The sequence below is a fragment of the Balaenoptera physalus genome (genome assembly GCF_965194825.1).
Source record: "Balaenoptera physalus genome assembly, chromosome: 13".
Classification (NCBI taxonomy): Eukaryota; Metazoa; Chordata; class Mammalia; order Artiodactyla; family Balaenopteridae; genus Balaenoptera; species Balaenoptera physalus.
The window spans coordinates 48,809,884-48,830,247 of record NC_138892.1 but is presented as its reverse complement, the minus strand read 5'-3'; the positions used below and the strand labels follow the sequence as shown (position 1 = coordinate 48,830,247).

General features: G+C 41.6%; 1 long non-coding RNA gene and 1 pseudogene across 2 annotated transcripts in view; one reads left to right on the top strand and one right to left on the bottom strand.

Annotated features, from left to right (window-relative positions):
• LOC309641317 (small ribosomal subunit protein eS10 pseudogene) overlaps positions 1-4,963 on the bottom strand; it is a 32,844-nt pseudogene extending 27,881 nt beyond the window's left edge. Inside the window, exon 1 of the transcript in view lies at positions 52-4,963. The product of the transcript in view is annotated as a small ribosomal subunit protein eS10 pseudogene (transcript). The remainder of the gene's footprint in view (positions 1-51) is intronic.
• A 3,965-nt stretch (positions 4,964-8,928) lies between these two features.
• LOC309642051 lies at positions 8,929-20,032 on the top strand. The gene is made up of 2 exons (XR_014252939.1): positions 8,929-9,416; positions 15,827-20,032. It is a non-coding gene; the product is annotated as an uncharacterized lncRNA (long non-coding RNA).
• Positions 20,033-20,364: the final 332 nt, after the last annotated feature.

The following is a 20,364-nucleotide window of genomic DNA, read 5'->3' as shown; positions in this document are numbered from 1 at the left end:
TGATTTTCTCCTGTTAATTTGTTTCATGTTAATTTAATCCCTAGACCAGGCAATAGAACCTAGAAGGGTAGAGGAGAATTTCTTCCTCCCTGAGAGGGTGTTTAGGCATGGGATATCCTTCTTGGCCACCATCAGTCCCTCCTTAAAAAGGAGTCAATAAGTGGCAATCTGGTTCTTCTTGGGCATCAAGATCTTGATGCTGTAGCCTCCAGGGCTGGAGCTGGAAAACACTCAGGTCTATATTTGAGCAATATTATTTGGGTAGTGAAACCTAGCAGGACCCTGGGGCTCCTGGGCACAGAAGTTTTTCCGTGTCCCCTGTCTCTTGTTTGTAGGGAATAGACTCTATCCTCCATGACCTTCCCTGAGTTCCAAAGGGCAGATTTGAAGTTGCTAATCAGGGAAGGGAGAGGATGCAGAGACAAGGGAGGAGCAGCCAAGAAACAATAGTGCAGCCTTGGGGCAAGGTCCTGGTTCCCCTTGAAGGGATACACATAACAATATCTTTGAGCTCTTTACAGAACTAAAACCCCCAACAAATGGAAGATGTTAGCATTCTTCATTCCAGAGAAGATCACAGTTTGATAACCTAGAGAAGTTTATCAGGAGACCACCTGAGGCCAGATTAATGGAACCAGAAAAGCTCATCAGGAGACCACCTGAGACCAGATTAAAGGCGTGCAGGCCCTGCACACACCCTGATTTTTTATCAGCAACTCCTCTGCCCTTGACCCATTGCTATAAAACTCACCAAATCCTCCCAGGTTGGGACAAACAGTTTTTCAGGGCACAAGCCCACTGTGTCCCCCTTTGCCTGCCAAAGCAATAAAGCTATTCTTTTCTACCTCACCCAAAACTCTCTGAGATTTGATTCAGTACTGATGCACAGAGGCCAAGTTTTCAGCATTAGTAGTACGGTGATGGAAAGATTGAAAAGAGAGAATTCTTGTGAGTAAACGCCTGATGTTTTAGTTGCCTGCAATCTTAATTATGAGCCAACCATATAATGGGGTTCTGTGGTTACCCAGCAATCTCACATCAACCTTAGACATTAGAGAAATTTAGCATTCATATCAAGAAAGGACAGAACCCTTCTAGACCATGCACTGATCAGATCATGTCTGTGTTACATTATTCAGTTTCAGCACTCACATTTTATGTTATTTTATTTTATTTATTTTTGGCCACTGTGCAGCTTGTGGGATCTTAGTTCCCTGACCAGGGATCAAACCCAGGCCCTAACCACAGGACCACCAGGGAATTCCTGCAGCACCCACATTTTAAAACAGGCAATACTGTAACAAAGATTCTCTCCTTAACCAAACTTAGGCTCCTCTAAGACCTATTTTCAACTAGGCCTTGAACTTGGCCCATGTTTTATCTTCAGCCTACCTAGCCCAGTTGTAGCAAGAATCCTGCTAAGTCAGTTTACTTAGAATCCTTCTACCCTTGATGTTGCCTCCTAGTAATTTTCCATCCACTGACTCCTCACTCAGCTCAAGGCTATAAATCCCCAACTGTCTTGGCTGTATTTGGAGATGAGCTGAATCTTTCTCCCCTATTACAATACTTCGATTGCAATAGTCTTTTTTAAAAAAATTTTTGTCTGCATTGGGTCTTCGTTGCTGTGCATGGGCTTTCTCTAGTTGCAGTGAGCAGGGGCTACTCTTCGATGTGGTTTGGGGGCTTCTCGTTACGGTGGCTTCTCTTGTTGCGGAGCACGGGCTCTAGGCACGCGGGCTTCAGTAGTTGTGGGACGCAGGCTCAGTAGTTGTGGCTCACGGGGTCTAGAGCACAGGCTCAGTAGTTGTGGCGCAGGGGCTTAGTTGCTCTGCTGCATGTGGGATCTTCCCGGACTGAGGATCAAACCCGTGTCCGCTGCATTGGCAGGCGGATTCTTAACCACTGTGCCACCAGGGAAGCCCTGCAATAGTCTTGAATAATGTCTTCCTTAACATTTTAACAAATGTCAGAATAATTTTTTTAACAATTGACACATTATAAAGTGTCCTGAGAGGATGACCCAAGAACTGAAGGGTCTTGAAATCACATTACTTGGGGTACAGTTAAAGGGTCTAGGGCTTAGTTACAGAGATGTGATTTTAAAAATAGCATAGTTTTTGCTCTGCCTGTATTTCAGTTACTGTGCAGCAGGGGTTCCATCTTGAGAGTCTAAGGACTCAGGAGTGGGGTGTGTCTAGAGGTTTGGTAGGAACTTCTGTCCGGGAAAGGATCAAAGGAAGAACGAAGGAGGCCTCTGGGGGAAGTGAAGTCAGGCAGAGAGAGCCATGTTATCAGCCCAGAGGAAAGCAGTGTCTGGGAGGAAGAAATATTTCTCTACCTTTCTAGGTTCTTCTGGTTTAAGAACTAAAATTGACATAAAACAGGTTAACAGGAGAAAATGAAACAAAGTTTAATAACATGTATACATGGCAGAAACACAGAAAAACTGAGTAACTTGCCAAAATGATCCAAGCTTTTACCTTAAATATCATCCTCAGCTAAAGACAAAAGAGGGGTTGATGGTAGGGAGAGTCAGTTATGGGAGATTACCAGGAAAAGCACAGTAACACAAGGGTGATTGTGATGCAGATTTAAGTCTTTGCCTTCTCCACTGATAACTGTTTCTAGATATTTTGTCATCCTCTTCCTCCAGGCACAGAGAGGGAGACACCCTTACAAATGAAGATTTTCTTTACAAATGTAAAAGTTTCCTACAAAAGAGCAACTCCTACTTGGTTTCCAGAGCTCTTCCCAAGTTTGCTCTTTCTCAGAAAATAACAGCTTAAAACAATTAATATGCCAAAGAGACATATTTCACTGTGGTAATTTCTGCTCCCCTACAGTGGGGACTGTGTTGCTCACCATGGTCTCCTCATCAGAACTGTTGAAAGAGTCCTGAGGAGAGGAGAGATGAAAACAAAAACAGTTCTGTTAGCATCTCTATAAGCTGTTGGAGGAGAATGGTTGCTCTACTGTGGTTCCTCCTCACAGATGGAGCCTCACTGTATTCACTCCAGTGAGGCATTCATGTGGGGATTCTCGTGCTCTTGTCTGGACCTAATCCCAGTAGAAAGATAGACGGTACAGGGAAAGGGTCTAGAAAGCAACTAGACCCACTAAGAACGATTGGAGACCTTACCTGGTGTCAGTGAAACAGGAGGGAAGGGAGCACAGCACAACCTTTAAAAGAATGACATAGCCATATGACATGACAAAAACTGGTTAGAACCAACTAGGTCCAAAATGGCAGAAGATATGACTTCCAGTAGACCTTGAGCCTCATTATATTCTCATTGTAATACGTTAGCATATGATAAATGACACACCCACCAGTGCCATGACAGTTCTGAGGCCAACCATAAAAGGTCAAAAAGTGGACGGTGACCCAATTCCTGGAAATCTCTGTCCCTTCCCCCCATATAGTTGGAATAATCCACCCACTCACTAGCCTATGAAATTACCCAGCCCATAAAAACTAACCATGACATATTTCAGGCCTCTCACCTTCTGAGATGGCCCACACTCTGTCTGTGGAGTGTGTGTCTCTCTAAATAAATCCACTTCTTACCTATCACTTTTGTCTCTCATGGAATTCTTTCTGCAACAAGACATCAAGAACCTGAGCTTCATTAAGTCCTGAGACCAGGTGTGTGATTTCAATTAAAAGACCGAGGGTTCAAGTCCCAATCTGAGTTGCATGGTTTTGGTTTCATCAGCTCTACTTTTGCCAGCAAGAGCGGTACTACATGCCAGGATGAGAGGACGCATTGGCCAGCAAAGGTGACACACTGACTTTAATGGAATTTGAGAAGAGTTGGGGTCCCTATGATTGGATAGGTTGGGCAGAACCTAAGAAATACAGCTCTAGGACTGTACTTTTGACAATTTTTATCCCCAGGCTGGTGTTGCCAAGGAAAACATGATTACCTTTGTAAAGATATGGATAATGATTTCTAAGAGCATAGTACCCACCTTCCTAATCCTAAAAGTTCCTACCTAGTGCAGTGTCTGGCATATACATACAAGGGCTCAGACATTTGTTGATTTCCGAAAACATTATAGGACAGTCATTTATCTTTAAATCCAATTCAACACAATAATAATAATAACAACAACAGCAGCTAATGTTTGCCAAGCATCTAGGTGCTTTCTGAGCACTGTCTCATTTAATGCTCCAGGCAACCCTGCCTGGTAATTACCAGCTTCATTTGACAGAAGAGAAAACAGTACCCCTGAGAACTGCATAACTAGCTGGTAAGCTCCTCTGTAATCCTAGTGTGTTTGTGTGCATAGATATATGCAGATGCTCCACAGATAGCAGACCTCAGTTGAAAGGGGGAAGCTGAGGTTTGGGGCCAAGTCTAACTGACCATGAAGTGTACACAGTTTCCAACACTCTTTTCAAGAATGAAAACATTTTGTGCTTCCTCGGGCATGCCAAGTCCTGCCTGGTAGAGAAAAGAGGGAGAGAGGTTTCCTTCTCTAGAGGCCCACAGAATCGGACCAAAAAGAGAGGAGAATCCATGCACAGTGTCATAGAGGATAACTTCTGCATAATAGAGGCCACGCAGAGTTCTTGTTCATTTACTCAGCACCATCTGTGTGTCAGGTGCTACTTAATGTACTGGGAACACAGCTGCATGGCCTGGCTTTGGGTCCAGATCCTTAGTTCTTTATTTTTGCAGCTCTGATAAGTGTTTTTAGGATTATTTGATGTGCTTCTGGTCCCCAGACAAGTCAATCTGACTTGCATGCTTCTCACTCATGATTTCCTTACAATTTGGTGGATCGTTGAGGAACCATGAAAAAATAAAAAATATGAGGATGTTATGTATGATGTACCTTTTTTAAAAATTATTTTTGTAATAAATTGGAAAATGATGAAAGTGAACCATTAAAATTAGCTGTAATCCTATCACTGGCAATGTCTACCGTAAAAGCCAGTGTCTTCTTATACACACACACACACACACACACATTTTTTTCTTTTCTTTTTTTAATAAAACTGGGATCGCTGTCTCATAACTTTTTCCTTCTTGTTTTTAAATAAAAATAGCTTCCCCCCACCTATAAACAAAATCCATGCATATTGTATGGAGACCAGAAACCATAGCAATGTATAATAAGGAAGTATTCCTGTTTTGTCTGTCAGTCTAAAAGGACAGTTCTAAAGGACTGCCCTATTTTGTAGGGTTGACGGAGGGAAGAAGGAATGAAAGAGAAAACTTCATTTCTCTTTCTACTCACAACACTTATGACACCAAACCAGTGGGTTTTCCACACCAAGCTATTCTCCAATTCTCTGCAGACACCAACTGGGTGTCTCATAATTCAATTCAATTCTGACACTATCTGCCTGGAGGTAACATCAGAACCCACAGGGTAAGGGCTCAGTCCCAGAAGATGTCCCCACTTCAGATGCCAATCCCAAGCAGTAGGTCCATAGGTTACCCACAGCTCATGTCCTACTTGGCAACAAACTGGAGGTGTCCATGACTCTTTCCTTGTGTTCAATAATTTGCTAAAACAGCTTACAGAACACGGGGAAACATGTTTATTACTTTATTCTAAAAGATACAACTCACATAAAGAACAAAATCTTACTGTATAGCACAGGGAATTCCCCGGTGGTCCAGTGGTTAAGACTCAGTGCTCTCACTGCCGAGGGCAGGGGTTCAATCCCTGGTCGGGGAACTAAGATCCCACAAGCTGCGTGGTGTGCCCCACCCGCCAAAAATGAGGCTGTTGTGAACTGGATGTTCTAAGCAGGACTAAGGAGGACAATTTAGTTGTGTCCCCTGCATTAAGCAGCACACAGTAGGGGCTCAGTAAACAGTGAAGAAAAATGTAGAGGTGGGACATAAAAGTCAAGGTGGTTGGCAAAGTTGCCGTTAACTTTACAAGTCAATATCTTGTAATAAACTATAATGGAAAAGAATCTGTGAAATAACTGAATCACTTTGCTGTACACCTGAAACTAAAAAAAGCACTGTAAATCAACTATTAAAAAAATAAAAAAGATACAACCCAGGAACAGCCAAATGGAAGAGCTGCACAAGGCAAGGTATGTAGGAAGGGGCAGAGAGCTTCCAAGCCTTCTCCAGGCATGCCACCCTCCCAGCATGCGGATGTGTTCACCAACCTGGATGCTCTCCAAACCCCTTTGGAGGCACGATTAGGTAGGCATGATTGACTAAATCATTGGCCACTAGTGATTAACTCAATCTCCAGCCCCTCTCCCTTCCCTCGAGCTGGGGAGGTGGGGCTGAAAGTTCCAACCCTCTAATCACATGGTTGGTTTCCCTGGCAAAAAGCCCCCATCCTTAGGGACTTTTCAAAAATCACTTCATTCACATAAACTTATTTCTGGTTGGAAGGGGCTTGTTATGAATAACAAAATATACTCCTTCCACCTTTATTGTTCTAGAGCTATTTCAGAAACTGGGGACAAAAACTAAATACTATAACAAAAGGTGTTCTTTTCACCTCTTATCACTTAGGAAATTACAAGGATTTTAGGAGCTCTGTACCAGAAACTGGGGAGGAAGACCAAATATATATTTCTTATTATATCACAATATCACAAGGACACAGTTGGAGGAAGACATCTTTTGGGATGTGCACAGCTGGAGCGCTGGTTCAGGAAGGACTTCCTTCCTCTCAGGTGTGTGCAGCATCCTGGTAATCCTTAGACCAGAAAGAGGAACTTGGTGGGCAGTCCAGTCAGGACGCTACTTATAAACAGAAAAAGTGGAAAAGCCAGCCAGGAGGAGAGGTGAGACTGACAGGCTTCAGATGGCAGTGTGGAAATTAATGAACAGAAACTTCATTTAAAATGGAGTTGGAAGACCAGAAAGGGGAGCTCTCACGCTTTAGCACTTGACCCCAATTGCAGACCCAACAGGAAAAGATATTCCTTGCAACTCCAACAGGAAGAAGGGTACTATTTTACTCCCCAGCAGGAGGAAGGAAGAATTTCTCCTTGCCTGGCAACAGCTCAGTCAATGAGAGATTATCACAACTCAGCAAATGAAAAGCTACTGCATGTCGAACTCTCAGTTTCCTCGGATGGATTCTTTGTTATAACAGTTCCTCCCAAATCTCCTTTCTCCTCACAATTATATCCTGGTGAAAGGAGGACATATTGGTAAAGAATCTATATTAGTTCCCTCTTGCTGCTGTAACAAACTACCACAAACTTAGTGGCTTAAAATAACACATATTTACTATCTTCTGAAAGTCGTAGGTCTGAAAAGGGGTAAAATAAAGGGGCTGCATTCATTCTGGAAGCTCTAGGAGAGAACACACTTATTTGCCTTTTCCAGCTTCTAGAGGCCACCTGTGTTCCTTGGCTTGCAGCCCTTTACCATGTCTCCAAAGCCAGCAGTGTAGCCTCTTCAAATTTCTTTCTCTCTCACCTTTGATTTAGCTCAAAATAGTCAAACAGACCTATAAACAAACATAAAAAAATGAACACATGTCTACAGACCTTTATAATCCAATAATCCCTTCACAGAAATTACTAAATAGTCAGACCATAAATCAGATTCCCAATCACTGCTCTCACCAGTGGGGAAACACTAATTGGCCATAAACAAATCAGAACACAAAATTAGTAGAGATACAATTAAAATTAGAAAAACAGAGAGTAAGCAAAGTCCAACCAGCTCTGTCAGGTGAATCCAATGGGCATCTCATGAAGACCTTCAAAACTGTTAAGAGGAGACTTCCCTGGTGGCGCAGTGGTTAGGAATCTGCCTGCTAATGCAGGGGACACGGGTTCAAGCCCTGGTCCAGGAAGATCCCACATGCTGCAGAGCAACTAAGGTCATGTGCCACAACTACTGAGCCTGTGAGCCACAACTACTGAGCCCACAGGCCACAACTGCTGAAGCCTGTGCGCTTGGAGCCCGTGCTCCGCAACAAGAGAAGCCACCGCAATGAGAAGCCCGCGCACTGCAACGAAGAATAGCCCCCGCTCACCGCAACTAGAGAAAGCCCGTGCACAGCAGCGAAGACCCAATGCAGCCAAAAATAAATTAAAAAAAACAAAAACAAAAAACTGTTAAGAGGATAATTTTCAAAATGGTAAAATCCTGACTTTCACTCAGATATCAAATGAATACATGGTAAAGATTTTATTTAACTCATTATTTACTGATGGAACCGGGTAGATGTTACAACCAGTTCAAAAGGAGAATCCAAAGAATAGACATATGTATAGATCAGGAATACTGAAATGAATGTACAAGTGTATACAAAACTGACTTTTTCACAGTGGGGTAGTGTTGCTCTTCCACCATATAGAATTTATTTGCATGTCTATAGTCAAGAATTATTTGCGTTGCTATTGCTTTGCTACAACATACAGAGTTGTAAAATAGCCCAGTCACATTCTTGGAGACTCCTGCATTCCGCTGAAAAACTATCCAGTAGTCATTTTTGCTTATCTCAAAGTCTTCAATGTTTCCTTATAGTCTTATTGACTCAATTCTTCAACACTAGTACATTTTTACAAAATGAGAGACATGTTAAATGTGCAGACTACAGAGTCACACCACCTGGATCTAATGCTGGGGTCCACCATTTTAGCTGTGTGGCCTTGGGAAAGTGACGAAGCCAGGCATCAGCAAATAATGGCTTAATGGTCAAATCCAACCAACTGCCTGTTTTTGTACAGCCCTTAAGCTCAGAATGGCTTTTATATTTTTAAATGATTAAAAAATCCAAAGAAGAATAATATTTCATGACACATGAAAATTATACAAAATTTAAATTTTGGTGCTCATAAAAGAAGTTTTATTAAAATACCACTATATTCATTTGTTTACATATTGTCTACTGCTGCTTTCACATTTTAAAAAGAAAACCACAGGCCCAGAATGCAGTCACTTATGCTAGGCCACACATTAACCCACACTTTAATACCTAATCTAAGTGAAGCTGCGACATCCCCCAGAAATGTAGTCTTAACCAGTCTGTAAGGAATTTTCTGGTCAGCACCAATAAGGTAACTTTTCTCATGGTATCCCTCTCTATCCCCGAAAGGAAGATGAGCTAACTCAACTAATAAGACTCTTTTTTTCCCAAAGGGAAGATAACCTAACCTGAAATAATTCTTTTTTCTGTTTATGACTTCCTTGTCATGCCTTTAAAAATCCTTCCTTTTCCATAGCCCTTTGGAGGTCCCCTTTACTTGCTAGGTGGAATGCTGCCTGATTCATGAATATTCAACAAAGCCAATTAGATCTTTAAAGTTTACTTGGTTTAGTTTTTAAAACAGATTTGGTGGCAGCAATGGGATTTGAAGTGAACTTCTGATGACATTTGGGGACAAAAAAACCCCACAGGCATGGTACCCATGAACCCCTTTTTGAGTTCACTATCCTTCGCACCATTTCCAAAGGCTGTGGGTAATTTTCTCTTGATTCTGAACTCTGCTCTCTTTGTGTCGAGCTCCCAATCTAATTGGCTTTCCAGCCCATTCCCTATTTGTCTAGAATCACTAGTTTCACGATGGGAGCTGTTGGTAGTTTGAGCCACAGTTCCCCATTTGATTGGAAACCCCCAGCCCTCGGTTCTATTCCCAGATTCCACTTTGGGAACTGCTGGCAGTTTGGTCTGCTGTTCCCCATTTGTTTAGAATCCTTCCCCAGATTCCACATTGGGAACCGCTGGTGGCAGCTGCGATTCCCCATTTATCTGAAATCAGTCTGCAGCTTCCATTTGAGGTCTGCTTGTTCAATCCTTTCTTCCAGTCCCAAGTTCCCCATTGGGAATTGTTGGTGGTGCACAGAGAGCCTTTTTCTTGGCCAAGCTGCAGTAATTTGTTACTGCTGGAGTGTTAAAGTGCGCATATTTGTTTGTCTTGTTTTGTGTAGATAAAGGCCAGCTAAAAGAGATTGGATCTTTAGTTTCTAAAGAACCAAACGTGACACCTTCCAGCACACCTGCTTATTTTATGTCCAAGAACTATAATCCTGGAAACTGTAAATATCTATAAAAATGGAAAAATATTACTAAAACAACCTAGAATTACAATGGCCGTTATGGGGAATGTTCCAATTAGACAAAATAATTCATTTAGGAAGTGCATTTGAAAGTAAGGCTTCCTGAATTAAACAGAATGGGATACCTATTTTAATTGGGTTGCAGAAACTTCCAAAAGCCTTCAAATTCCAAAATACTTTCATTAAAAGACTCGTTATTAACAGGCTAATAAAAAATTAAAAATACAAGAAGCATCTAAAGCAAAAGACAGTAGGACTGATGTGACACTGCTCCCCTCTATCCTTCTTTACCTCATGTTTTACTGATTCTCTGTGTGAAGTGTCTTTCCACTCTGAAAAGACTATTAAACAGTTACTTTTTAACATAAGAATACCTGAGGTTGCAGACAACCTCCTCAGGTATCTTTCACCCCTTTGTCAAAGACTGACATAGTTAAGAAATTTCCTAAACTACGGAGGATCCCCCCTAATTTTTTTTGAAGAGTCATTATTGAGGTCTATGATCCCGGGATGCCAGAACCTTATTAACTTGTGCACGTGTTCATAGGACCTGGTGAAGACCAAAAATGGATGCAGGAAGCAAAATAGCAAAGCCCTGTGAATAATATTCGAGATCTTTGACCAGAAAAACCTCGCAAAATAGCAACTGACCTTTTATAAGCCATTCCTAGAGTCTCCCCTGTCTGCACTGATTGGCCAATTATTCAATCATGCAAACAAAAGAAAGTTGAATCTTCGGCAGATTTTAAGGCCCACCTAGAAGCCCTCTTCCTGTGGCATTCTAGGTTCCACATAAGTAGGGTCACCCAACATGCTCTAGCTACCCTATTTGTAAATGGTTATCTCCTGAGATTAGTGGATTGATAAAAAGGCAGAAAATAGGATGGGGGGTGGGGTGAGGCAACAACCTGACTGAGTTCATGACCACAGCTGAGCATTTTGAAAGGATCTTAGAGTAAGACCACAAACAAAAATCTGCCAACCTGTTGGCCTTACAGCTATAACAGCTCCAAGACCAGAGACCTAAAATAATACCTCTCAGCCTCTCGTATTACACCCTCCTAGGGGTCCACCACCAAAATGCTGGCCTAAGGACCTTTGTCTCATTTGAAATCAACTGAGACACTGGAAAAAAAGATTGTCCTCCAAGGTCCTATGCAAATGCTTCAACTCGAGTGCCCCCATGTCTACTCCCAGGGGAGGGCCCATATGGCTTGTTCCCAGAGTTGACAGGACTCCAAGGGATTCTCCAGTAAACTATTATCAGTAATTTCCTTAAATGACCAAGGGGAAACTGAAATTAAAATTAATGAGAAACCTTGTCAAATTCTAGTTGATATCGGAGCTACTCTTTCTACCTTAAACCATTCTACTTTAAACCATTTTCATAGGCCAACAAATCCCTCAGAGGTTTCCATAGTGGGGGTTAGCTAATAAAGTTCAGAGAGAATTTCTATCTCAGCCAGTAGAAATGACTCCAGAATCTTTTACTGAAAAGCATTCTTTTTTGCTATTTGACATAACTCCAGTCAATCTATTAGGCAGAGATCTTATTTCTAGATTAAAAGGGCTAATACGTTTTGCTTCCAATGGAGACCTTACTTTAGAATTTCCTGACCAACCTGAACCTGATCTTCTATGTTCATGCAATCTGTTCTTGATACAGAAGAGGAAGAATTCCAACAAAAGTCCCCTAAATTAATCGAGATGTCCAAAAATCTGTGGGCAATTTCTAGTGCTGACATTGGGAGAATGACAAGTGCAGAGCCTATAAAGATACAGGTAGATATTACTAAACCTCTTCCTAAATTACATCAATACCCACTGAATCCTGAGGCCATATAGGGCCTCACACTCACATCAGAAGATGTAATCACCCAAAGGTTAGTCATTCCCTGTACCAGCCCCTGCTACACACAGATCCTGCCAGTTTAAAAACCAAATGGATTGGGATGGTGATTTGTCTAGGATTTAAGAGCTATTAACAAGATCGTTTTCCCAGTTTCTCAGTTGTCTCAAACCCAAATACCCTTTTGTCACAAGTCCCACCAGACTCAAAATGGTTCACTATTGTAGACCTTTGTTCAGCATTTTGCAACATTCTTAGACCCCCAATAACCAACAACTATTTTCCTTTACTTGGAACAATTGTTACCAAACGGAACTCAGGTCCACTTGCTCGTGAGCAGCAAAGCCAAGCTACTAACACCAGGTTGTGGTGAAGGAAAGCACAGCGCTTACTGCAGGCAACAAGCATAGAGAACAGGTGGCTCATTCTCAAAAGACTCAACTCCCCGGTAGCTTTCAGGGGAGGGTTTTTTAAAGGCAACATTTGGGGTGAGGGTTGCAGCTCATGGACTTTCTTCTGATTGGTTAGTGGTGAGGTAACAGGATGATGTTTTGGGAATCTTAATCATCAACCTTCTGTTTCCAACCAGTCTGGGGTCTACGTGCTTGTGGTCAGCATGAGTCACCATCCTCCACCTGGACGGGGGTCTTAGTTTCTACAGAACAACTCAGAGGTATGCATCTGATTAGTATATAATTGGATATAGTAATCCGATTAGTATATGGATTGAGGAACTAAGACTCTGTTTTATCACTTAACTCTTGCCTAGTCTATCATTACTTTTTTGGTTCAACTGCTTTTCCTTTGTTTCTGCATTTCCTCACTTCCTTAATTAGTAACTGCTTGAGTCTGCTCTTTGGAACTCAGGGAAGGCCTAGGAGACTAAAGCCTTTTTCTACAAATAAGAACCAGGGGACATGAAGGGGCTTTTGTACCTGGAAGTGTCCGACTCATTTTCAATCCCCCCTTTTCTCTGATACTACTCAATCCTGAGGAAAACAGGGGCAGGACAAGAAAGGCAATAAAGTACCATAAAAAAGAATGAAATAATGCCATTTGCAGCAACATGGATGGACCTAGAGATTATCATATTAAGTGAAGTAAGTCACAGAGAAAGACAAACATCATATGATATCACTTATATGTGGAGTCTAAAAAAATGATACAAATGAACTTATGTACAAATCAGAATAGACCCATAGAAATAGAAAACAAACTTATGGTTACCAAAGGGGAAAGGGGAGGAGGAGGGATAAATTAGGAGTTTGGGATTAACATATACACACTACTCTATATAAAATAGATAATCAACAAGGACCTACTGTATAGCATAGGGAACTATACTCAATATTTTGTAATAACTTAAAGGGAAAAGAATCTGAAAAAGAATAGATATGGATATGGAGAGATATTATATATCTCTCCATATTTATATCTATTCTTTTTATATATCCAAATATCTTTTTATATATCCATATACATATAACTGAATCACTTTGCTGTATACTTGAAACTAACACAACATTGTAAATTAACTGTACTTCAATTTAAAAAAAAAAAGAAAGGGAACAAAGTAACTCAGCAGGGTAACTCGAAGTTGGGGGACTCAGTTTCACAATCAGTAATATACCTGGACAGTCATGTCTCAAGGGTTCACTGAGGCCCCTTCTTATTTCTCCCAAGTACTCTCCCAAGTTCTCCCCCAAGATGTAAGCTCCCTTCAGTCCCTGGAAATCAATCCTTTTATGATATGTAGATGACCTTTTACTGTGCTCAGTTACCAAAGAGGTATCCATAAAAGATTAGCTGAAAAGGGACATAAAGTCACTAAGGAAAAATTACAATTATTTCTAGATACCACTCATTACCTAGGTCATAACCTAAACACTGAAGAAATCCAGCTATCTCGAAAAAGGATTAAGCTAATTTAAGAATTTCCTAGATCCGCAACTACGCGAGAGTTTCATGGATTAATAAGCTTGGTTGGTTATTGCAGGCTATGGGTTTCTAATTTTTCTCTATTAGTTTCCCCACTCTAGGAACTTGCTAAACTTTCAGTCCTTGAACCCCTTCTTTGGGAAGATAAACATGAACAGGCTTTTATAAGACAAACAAACTCTGCAAGAACCACTGCCCTAGGGCTGCCTAATGATTCAAAACATTTTACCTCGTTTTGTGCATGAGAGAGAACCAGGCTCTGGAAATGCTCATGCAAGGACACGGTAATAAACACAGACCTGTTGCCTATTATAGCAGGCAACTTGATTCAGTTGCTCCTGCCCGTTAGTGGAAGTTTGTGGAAGCCTCAGCAGACCTAACCCTTGGAAATAATGTTTATTTACAACCTCCTCATGTAGTCCAGAGCTGTCTTAACTCTGAACTGACACATTTCTCTGCAAGCAGGCTAACCTCCTATGAGATTCTTCTGCTTCCACCTCCTAATCTCCATCTTAAATGTTGCAACATTCTTAATCGTGCTACTTTACTTCTACCTGATGAAGGTGAGCCCCATGACTATGAGATAAGAATATCTCGTTTTGTGACACTGCATCCTGATTTACAAGGTACCCCTTTTAACCAATCCTGAGTTAATCCTGTTTGTTGATGGGTTATACTGTAGAAATGACAATGGAAATTTCCAAGCTGTTTATGCTATTACAACCCAACATGAATGACTTGAAAGAAAAAAAACCTCCCACAAACTAACTCAGCTCAATAAGCAGATGCCCTTATCAGATCACGGCAGTTATCTGGGGACAAACTGTTAACATTTACACTTACTGCTGGTATGTCTTGAAGTCATCCATGATTTGGGGATATTATGGAAACAGAAGAGTTTTCCTACAGCCTCTGGGACCCCAATCCACAGTGGGCAACAAGTAATATGGATGATCTTCTTACTGCTATTTTCTTCCCTTCTGAAATTGCTGTCTTCAAAGCTGAGGCTCACAGTAAAAGGACGGAACCTGAGTGAGTATCAGGGGAATGCCCTAGCTGACTTTCATGTGAGAGCAGTAGCAACAAAGTCTATAAAAATTATGGCTCTTGTGAATGAAGTCCATTCTGCCTCTGCAGAATGACCCCTTGTTGCCAGCCTTTTGTCATCCTGATGTCCTTGTAACATGGCAACAGTCTGCCCCTGAATCAGAGAAATTAAGATAGGCAAACAATGGTTGTAGATTAAATGAACAGTCAGGGCTATGGGAAACCCAAGACAGCCACTTGGTTCTTCCCGACTCCCTGGCAAACCCCATTTTTCAGCTTTTGCATTCCTTCACCCATCATAGTGCATTTAAGATGACTCAATCTATGAACAGACATTGGTGGGGAGACTGATAAAACTGCAAAAGTAGTAATGTCTGACGTGCCAGGTCCATAATCCTGAAAAAACTATTTAGGCCTCAGACCTCCTCCCTCTGGACCACTTGAGCACCTGTAGCTGCACCTGCAGCTTGACTGCCACTTAACATGTGTGATCAATATGTTGTTATTGTATAGATGTTTTCCAGATGGGTTGAAGCCTTCCTCTGCCACAAGGCTGATGCCCTCACGGTGGCAAAGAAACTATTAGAAAATGTGTTTCCCACCTGGGGTAGACCTTCCCCTATCTCCAGTGATTGAGGCACCCAGTTCACAGGACAAATCATACAAGCCTTAATGAAAACCTCGTAAACTTCTTGGAATTACACTGTCTCTATCACATTTAATCATCGGGCAAGGTCAAGAGAAAACTACTGGACTCCCTTGGCCTAAGGTAATGCCTCTGGCTTTGCTGACTCTATGCAGTACCCCCTGTGGAAAACAAAAGTCATATATCCACCTGAGACAGTCACCGGTAGACCAGTGTCCATTAGTATGCAACTTTCTGCTGATCCCTTGAGCTGATCCCATGAGACATACAAGCATGTCTCATGCTTGTATGACCAGCTACTGTAAGTCTTATGCTAAAGTCTATCATCAACAGGTTGAAGAAGTTTTCCCAGATCTCAATTCAAAGGATCCTGTTGGTCACAGTCTGGAGCCTGGTGACTGGGTATTCTGGAAACATCATCAGAGGAAGACAGCCCTCAAGCCCCATTAGAAGGGACCTTACCAAGTGCTCTGACCACTGACACTGCTACAGAACTAGAAGGCATGGAGTCTTGGGTACACATTTCTCTCATGGCTAAAAAATGTTCCACCTGACACCTGGTCCTGAGACCAGACACTGGAGAGCTCCAAACTGAATCGACGAGAAAGAGAAGTAGCTCATTTTGAAGAAGACTGCTTCTACCTAAGATGCTGGATTGAGACTTCATACTTTAACTAAACATGAAACCCTTCCTCCTTCTTTTTCTTCTCTTTACTCTGGGGTTGGCCTGGAAAGGTAACACCCTCATCCGTATCTCCCAGGTTTCATAGTTAAGGGGGGTAAACTTCCAGATTGCTGGATTTGTCATCAAAGATTTTGATCTATCCACGAGGCCAGAGATTTCCTGATCCTCCCTGTGACCAATTTCTCGTCTATTCCCAATGTCACTGCAAACTACAGTCAACCCTCCCGGCCCACCCCAAAGTCTCTTACAGAGTTCAACTTTTATGGCCAGGACTTGGGCCTTGTTTTTTCCTGTCTCTGATCATACCTGTATGTACTCAATTAGACACAATTACCTACGTAAATCTTAGTACATTTGCACCTCTATGTTCCCATGATTATCTGGATCAGATTTGGCCCCATCCACTAAGAGATTTCAATCCCTGAGAATGAATCCATTAAAAGTACCTCCTTAATGAAAATGATTGTGCCCCAACAGGGTCTGTCTTTGTCTGTGCTGGTTATCATTCTTCTTGCGCCAAGAATGCCTAGATGGCTGGCACACAGCTGGGCAATGCCTCAGGTTATCCAACAGTGCCTCTACATTTTCACAAGCAAACTGAGACCTCATTGGTTGATTCCCCTGGATTTACATCATTGAGTTAGAAAGGACCTAGCGGGGTTTACAATAGCCAGGTCATGGAAGCAACCTAAATGCCCATCAACAGACAAATGGATAAAGAAGATGTGGTACATATATACAATGGAATATTACCCAGCCATAAAAAGGAACGAAATTGGGTCATTTGTAGAGACATGGATGCATCTAGAGACTGTCATACAGAGTGAAGTAAGTCAGAAAGAGAAAAACAAATATCGTATATTAACGCATATATGTGGAACCTAGAGAAATGGTACAGATGAACTGGTTTGCAGGGCAGAAATAGAGACACAGATGTAGAGAACACACATATGGATACCAAGCGGGGAAAGGGGGGCAGGGGTGGTGATGGGATGAATTGGGAGATTGGGATTGACATATATACACTAATATGTATAAAATGGATAACTAATAAGAACCTGTTGTATAAAATAAATAAATGAATAAAATTCAAAAATTCCAAAAAATAAAAAAAGAAAGATAAAAGAAAGGACCTAGCGGGAAGCACTTATGACTCAGGATCTTCCTCCTTCGGCAGGGCCATACTTACCTAGCTAGGAGTAAATACAAATGAGGACATGATCAGAAGTTTCTCCTTAACTCTTGAAAATATCGCAGATTCCATCAAGACAATAGCTGCCCAACAAAGATCCTTAGACTCTCTGGCCAAAGTTGCTCTCGGCAATAGGATAACCCTTGATTATCTTTTGGCTAAGCGAGGAGTCTATGCTGTGGTCAATGCCACCTGTGCACTTTTGGGAAAGTTGAAACTCAATTACACAAGATCACTGAGCAAGCCACTTGGCTTAAAAAGGTGACTCCTTCAATGGCCTTTTTCTTTGACTTACTTGATTTTGATTGGTTTGTGTGTCCAGATGTTGGGAATTATTGTGCTTGTTAGAATCATTATAATCTCCCTGGTGTGTTGTATTTTCTCAAAAGCTTTAAATACAAGTCCGTAGCCACTAACCACCAAGCAAATTATCTCCATAAGATTGGACCATCAGAAAAGAAATGAAGAGGATGACTGACTGAGGATTGTGAGCCTGAAGCTGTGACCTGTGCATGTCACAGGGATTAAGCAAAAATGTTATAATTTATGGATACCACACAAAGGAACAACGAAAACTGAAAATTTCAGAGCAGTAGATGAGCGTAGTGCTAATGTCTTAAATTTTGATCACCTCTTTCAGTTAAGCTGAGGGGGAATTGTTTAAAAAAAAAAAAAAAAGAAAAGTCACAGACCCAATATGGAGTCACTTATGCTAGGCCATGCCACCAAATCAGGGCTTAATACCTAACCTATGAAGCTTCAACCTCCCCTAGAAATGTAGTCTTAACTGGTCAGCCAGGAATTTTCTGGTCAGCACCAATGAGGTAATCTGTCCCATGGGTCCTCTGCATCCTCCAAAGGAAGATGAGGTAACCCACCTAATAAGACAATTTTTTCCCAAAAGGGAAATGACCTAATCTGAAATAATCCTTTTTTCTATTTATGACTTCCTTGTCTTGTCTTTCAGTAGCCCTTTGGAGCACTTGCTAGATGGGATACTGCCCAAATTGTGAATTGTTCAGTGAAGCCAATTAGACCTGTAAAATGTACTCAGTTGAATTTCGTTTTTTTAACACACACTACAATACAGAGTTGAGTAGTTGGGTTGCCAACCTCTGTGTCCTTCTGTACTAAACTTTTCTAAGCCTTGGTTTGCTTGTCTGTAAATTGAGGATAAAAATGGCAACTACATCATAGCTGTGGTGAAAATTCATTGAGGTAATGTATGGAAACACTTACTATGGTGCCTGTCATAGAGTAAACTCTCAATAAGTCTTAGCTAATCAGAATCCTTCCTCGAAATTGTGTATGCTGAGAAGTTGTTATAGACGCTGGGATATAAATGTTTCCTCTTTCATTTGGGGTCACTAAGCTAGGATGTTATAAGCCTAGAATTGTCTACAGTCATACCTCTCTCGCTGCTTCCTCCATTAAAAACAAAAACAAAAACAAACTAATATAGCTTACATTTATTGAGCACATTTTATGTGTCAGACACTGTGGCGAGTTCCTTACATATACTATCTCATTTAATCTTTACAACAACCTGGTAAGGTAAGTATTATTATTGTCCCCATTTTACAGATATGGAAACTGAGGCTCAAAATAGTTAAGTAACTTATTTTAGGTTAAGGGGTGGAGTCACATTCAAGCCTTGGCAGTCTTACTGAGAACCATCAGCCTAGCCTGCCCTCCTGCAGGAAGGACACCCAACCACAGTAGAGGGAATGAGGCCACTTTACCTGAAGAGGGCTGACTCATGAGATAGAGGAAAGGAAGAGAGCCCTGCTGAGAGCCTACCTCTGTTGGCCAGACATTCTGTTCTGTTTTGTTTGACTTAAACTAATTTGAGTTCATTTTCTGCTGTCAGAGATGGAAATAGACTGAGGAAAATAAAAGATGAAAAAGACATGAGCATTTTCTTCCAATAGCCCAGAAGGTGTAGGGAGAGATAGACAAACAAACAAACAAACACACAAAGCACTGGGGGCTAAGTAAAGGCATGTTTTGAATACTATGAGGGCACAAAGGGAGGGGATTTTTAACAGCATCAATTCAGGAAATCCTCGCTGTGTGCCTTCCACATGTCACGCACTGAGCTGGATGCCCTTTGGTCGATTTCTTTACAGTTCAAGCATGTTGCAAATCATTGGATTCAGCTTTTGGGTCTTTTATTTGTACCTTTTCCGTGTTGGCTATAGAATACCTATGTGTTCTGGATAACATCCATGACTGGTCCATCTGTGATGTGGCATTTCTTTACAGTTTTATGATGATTGTACTGTGCCAATGATGCTGCAGTGAGGCCCACAAACAGACTAGGGAAAGCACTTGTTAAAATATAAAAGTGTAATTAAAAAAAAAAAGTCACGGGCTTCCCTGGTGGCACAGTGGTTGAGAATCTGCCTGCCAATGCAGGGGACACGGGTTCGAGCCCTGGTCTGGGAAGATCCCACATGCCACGGAGCAACTGGGCCCGTGAACCACAATTACTGAGCCTGCGCGTCTGGAGCCTGTGCTCCGCAGCAAGAGAGGCCGCGATGGTGAGAGGCCCGTGCACCGCGATGAAGAGTGGTCCCCACTTGCCGCAACTAGAGAAAGCCCTCGCACAGAAACGAAGACTCAACACAGTCATAAATAAATAAATAGAAGAACGTGAATTTCTTAAAAAAAAAAAAAAAAAAAACTTAAAAAAAAAAAAAGTCACAGGTGTCTTTCCACTAATCAAATTATACACTTGCTCAGATTTAAAACACAAACTTATTAAAAGAGGGCCCCAATTATATCTCCCTTTCACAATGAAGGTAGCTCTTTAGTCACAATTATCTGTTGTTACAAAATTGCCCACACAAATAATTGCGCTCACAGTTGTCTAATTGTAGGCTGAAAATGCAGGGCAAGCAGTTAATTATTTCTCAGATGTCTGATGCTGCTTTTCACTAGCTGGTTGTGGCACAAGTAATTGCATAGGTTGCTCTTTGCCTAAGTGACACC